This window comes from Monopterus albus, unplaced genomic scaffold (assembly GCF_001952655.1).
Source record: "Monopterus albus unplaced genomic scaffold, M_albus_1.0 scaffold32.1, whole genome shotgun sequence".
NCBI classification, from domain to species: domain Eukaryota; kingdom Metazoa; phylum Chordata; class Actinopteri; order Synbranchiformes; family Synbranchidae; genus Monopterus; species Monopterus albus.
Window position 1 is genome coordinate 495,707 of NW_018127912.1, and position 5,208 is coordinate 500,914.

Genomic DNA, 5,208 nt, shown 5'->3' on the forward strand with positions numbered 1-5,208 from the left:
TCTTTTCAGTGAATGAGGAGAACTCTTAATTTGTAGAAGACTGGCACCAGACGTTTCAGTGAGTGCCTCCTCTGGCACCTTTGGCACTGTTGTTCAGAATTTTTGGATCCCAGCTCTCTGAGCCAAAACAAGACAGTGAACTAGACCAATAAGAGCTGGAGGAGTTAGTGAACAAGAACAAAGAGCCGAGAGCCATTCGTGTGATCGTTACCCAAGCCAAAAACAGAAAGCTCGCAAAAGCAAAGCGTGATAACAGAGTCGGACCAAACAGCAGCACTTCATTTCAGAAAATAGTGGAAATGGATGACTTGTCAAGAAAGCATAAATAACCCAGAAGTGCAAATGAAAAATGTCAAAGAATCTCTCTTTTAAGTGAGAGGGCCCAAAAGAGCTGGCTGCACAAAGTGAATGACATTTACAATGACTAATCTTTAGCCAGTTAACTATGTATTTGTATGTGTGTATGTTTTAATGCAGCTTTGCGTCTCCCACTCCCAGGTGTTGTACCATTTGGTTTCCCAAACAGAAAGGTGGCTGATAAGTACAAACCAGAAGCACATGACTCATTCTCACCTTCAATATTGCACCAAGGCTCTTTACAGCGATGCAGTCCTGTAAAGGCTGTCATATCACCAGACAGTCATAATATTCCACCAAGCTGCATCTATCCTCTATTTTCAGTGGTTATGCATCAAACACTGTAATGTTTTTCCAAATACAGCTCAATGAGTATTCCATGATGGCAAAGAATTGTATGTTGTAATGATCTTTATGTCACGCAAAAATGGGTCATATGGGATGCTAAAATATTACCTCACTGTCACATTACAGCCCCCAGTGTATTGTTCATCTTTACAAGAAGACAAAGTTTATGGTCCCACTGCAGTGTTTATTACACACCACAATGCTGAAGTGTTTGACAAAAAAAACACACAAGTAATGATGTGATTTGACTGCCTTACACATTCACGGCATATTAAGCAGTATCAAATGTGCACAAATTATATTTTGGATGACAGTGGTGCGCAGATCATAAAGTATCCCGAATGGACAGTAATCATCCTCAGGAGGCTCATTACATTTTGATATGTTCTTGAGTAAAACTGGAAATCTTTGTCATAATAATGTCAGTAAGTATAAGAGGTGACCAAAATTAATAGAAAATTTCCTCTGGGAACCATGATAATACACAATCACATAGCTGGTGGGCCAGCTATTGTAGATACTGTAGATGGTTGCTGTTCAGTAACTAGGTCTGTCTGTCCATTATTAAATTAAGCTACTGAGAGACCAACAGATGGAGGAAATGACATTGCCATTCAGACCCTCACTCAGACAAAACTGCCTACAATAAAAACAATTATATGCAAATTACTTTCATCTCAGTGGGACATCACACATTTGTATAGCAGCCAAAGTATGGCCAAGTACATGCACTCCCTCACTCATGACCTTCACATCCACCTAACTGAAGAGCGCTGCTGCCTCTGAGCACCCTGCATCATGGCTGAACTTTGCAAGCTACCCACAGCCATTTCAAATTTAACAGCACTAATTTTAGAAAGCATATCTGACTGAAACAGAAACAACCTCTGGGTTTTTGCAGGTTAAAAAAAAACAACTTTGCAACTGCAAGGTGTAATAGTCAACATTAAACACAAGATAGATAGCATCAGTATAGATTAGAAAACAATTCTCAGGAATCCTTTTCATTAAAATGAGAATTATCCGTCTGTTACAACACATGGCATGTGCTCTAATAGGTCAGCTTACAGAGTAGGAACCAATCCCCTGGCAACTGGGTTACATGTACTACAGTAGGACTCATTGTTTTAAACTGAGGTCTAACATCAGGTCATCTATTTGGATCAGATCTGTACAAGTCAGCTGGTCCAGTTCAATAGTGCTGAGAGCCTAGATTACTGTTTCTAACAATATTTTAAAACCAAAGTGAAGAACAAAGACAAAAGGTCAAAGCAGATATCAGAAGGATTGCGCGTGCGTGTGTGTGCACATTTGCATGTAACTGTGCAATTGGGAGAGTCGACTTACTGTGTACAATAGTAGGTCAAGTTATCACTAAGAGGCCAGTGGGATTTGCTCATGTAGGACAATGCGTTTCACTGCAATACATGCAGCGGAAAATGGAAACTGTTTAATATGGTGTATCAATTAAAAAAAATACAAATCCAAAACTATTAAGTATGCTGATGCCATGGCTTTGGTCTACTATCAACAGAAGACCCTGGTGAGGCTGCCTACATGGCTCACACTGAAGTCTTTTATGATAGGCGCCATACGAGCCAGCTGGATATTAATGTGGCAAAGATGAAAGAACAAATTATTCAACCAAAACATGACTCTGAAATCAAACCAATTTTACTTGATGATCAATTGTGGAAAGTGTCAAATATTTAGGCACAATTATTGATTGCCAGAGGAATTTTTCTGAGAAAAGTGAGCATATATTTTTTTTTAAAAATGCTCACAGCAACTTTATCTTATAGGAAGATTAAATAACTTGGATATTAGACAGCAGATTTTAGAGATGGTATATAAAACTCCTGTATAGAGCATTTTAACTTTTCATATTTCTGCCTGCTTTGTATGCAAGCAATGAATGAATGACCTTGTGTTTTAAGACAAAGACAATTTTCCACCTTGATGGACAATTAAGATTTAATTTGATTTGACAGGTGTAATGTACATATGTTTGTGTGTCTCTGCTCTCTATACACTTATACACTCTATACACACATGATATTTGTTTAATAGATTTTTGGGGGTCTGAATTACGATCAGTGTAAAATGTGTTAAAAAAAAAAACAAAGTACAAAAAGGTGTAAATGGTATTGTAATGTATTATACAGGATCTAGCATGTGTTTAAATTGCATCCACTTCAGCTCTTCCATTTCTCAGCTCGGTGTAAAGCTTCCCCCAGGAGCTAATCAGCACCTCCACAACACTCCCGCTGATGAACAACATAACACTGGGGAGCCAATCAAGAACGACGTTCAATTACCCTGACATGCAGTGAGACATGGAGGCAGGGGGATGTCCACTGTGGCGTGCGCACGCACACACACACACACACACACACACACACAGATGAAAAACATCTGAAATACAACCATGAACACTTAGTCACCACAAGCTAAGCTCTTTGAGTCAAAAGGTCTGCAGAAGATGCCACGGCCCTTTCCACTTCATTTTGTAGGCATGTCTTTCATAATGAACTATGCCTCAAAAGAGAAAGCATCCCCTATCAAATGAACTTATCTTCATCGAGGCTTATCACACAAATTGAAGTGAAGCATGACTTCACTTTAAAAAAGTTTTAAAACATACATTAACCACTAATATGGTGACAGTTAAGCTCTTTTTGTTTCTAATCTTCATATGCATCAAATTATTCAAATTAATGGGAAAAGTCCAATGAAACCACAGTTCGGTCTCTAAGCTGAGGCTTCAGATTCAGCAGGGCTGCTCAGCCACAGCTGCTGACAGAGGAGAATCTGCTCTGGTCATTTCCCAACTACTGGAATCTGAGGGAACCAAACTTATTTAGCAATCAATAAACCATTATTTGGTTTCCTTTGCACTACATTCATCCACTAAACACCTCAACATGTTTAAGGATGCAGGAGGCTGGAGGTGTCTCAGTAGAGATTGTGTGAGAAGTATGATATACCACCACCCAGGACAGTATATCACCAGTATACAGTGAAATGCAAAAGCAAAATATCAGGGAAACACTGTTAGAATTTGACCAACACTGGATTAAAGAAAATCCTGGAAATATATCAGCCGACAGCCTTTCTCCACATAGTACAAACAAAAACTTTGAAAAGAATCCCCAAAATATGGTTATTAAAATCTGTCTCTGGCAGAAAAAAAACTATATGAAGACCGAAATCGCTTCTGACATACCTTAGCATTTACATTCCGCAGTTCTGTGTTACTTATCCATCTTCATAAGAATATACTAATACTGACAGACTGAAATATGCTAATCTGGGTCAGTATATTAGCCTGAATAACTCATCAGTCCAACCTGATTTGCTAATACTCATTGTGGTTTTTGTCAGCTTCACTGCCTTGTATTCATCATTACATTGTTCTTGTGGTTTTTGTCAGCTTCACTGCCTTCTTTTTTTGGATTCTGTCTACTAATCACAGCGCATAATGGGTTTGAACTGGCTTAACACATCAGTTGTGAAATGATCTCTGACACTGTTCATTTTCAAAAAAAAATGCTTAAATAGAAATAAAATGTTTAACAAAAATCAAAGTTATTTTCAGGCTTATACAGTATGGCCCCCAAATTTGAGGTCAAAGAACTAGGGAACAAAAACTTATTTCTGCTTTGGATCCAACCTGGACAACTGTAATTAGGAGCATGGGCTGCACCAGTATACGCCTCGGGTCCAAACTGAGCTCTACCTAATTAGCCTCTCACTTCTCAAAAAATAAAAGCACAAGTTTGCGTAAGGCTTTCATCACCTTGCAACGTGAAAGCCCGTAGCCTAATTAGTAGCCTACATCTTTGCACGAGGCAAAATACGTTAGTTTACACTGAAAATATTGAGGGCGCGTGGCAAAGTCTAGTCTTCTAACGTAACTCGGTTGCCTATAGCACCCATTGGTATGCTTTAGAAATAAAATAATAAAACAGACGAAGCATAGACTGCAGAAATATGCATTTTCTGAAAGGACACACCTGTTCTCCTTGTCCAAACTGAAAACCCAATGGCACCAAGTGTTTGAGGATAATAAAACCGTCTGAGTACTCGTCACAAACACTTCTTTGAGTTTCCTCTCAAATATTAGCACATGCGTCCGATAAAAAATAAAGTAGTCATCAATTTCTCTATTACCTTATTGTTTATATTTCGTGGCTCACAACATCACCATGTTGCTCGGAAACTGCTCGGACTGTGCGCGTGTCACAACAGCGCGTGAATACGCGCGAGACCGAGAAGAGTAGTGATGCTGATGGACAGAGGACAACCCGGAAGAAAATGGAAGCACCTGCAGCAGCGCACTTCATTGGCACTAAGGTGTGAAAGTCCACTGTACCATCACCTTCTACTCAGTTTGTCATCACTCTTTCTGCTTCTGCGAAGGCTATTCTATTTATGCAATATTTATTTATTACCCAGTTTATTGATGAAATATAAATAAAATAAACCTCAACATGGTAAATA

The 5,208-nt window shown here is 38.9% G+C and overlaps 1 protein-coding gene across 3 annotated transcripts in view; it reads right to left on the reverse strand.

Moving 5' to 3' along the window:
• Positions 1-4,990, reverse strand: part of rab11fip4b (RAB11 family interacting protein 4 (class II) b) — a 46,804-nt gene extending 41,814 nt beyond the window's left edge. Inside the window, exon 1 of one of the 3 annotated variants that reach the window (XM_020597069.1) lies at positions 4,879-4,990. The gene's annotated coding sequence lies outside the window, so the exon portion shown is untranslated. Of the gene's footprint in view, positions 1-4,721; positions 4,847-4,878 lie in introns of those variants that run through there. The other 2 variants (XM_020597071.1, XM_020597070.1) reach the window with 2 other exon arrangements.
• Positions 4,991-5,208: the final 218 nt, after the last annotated feature.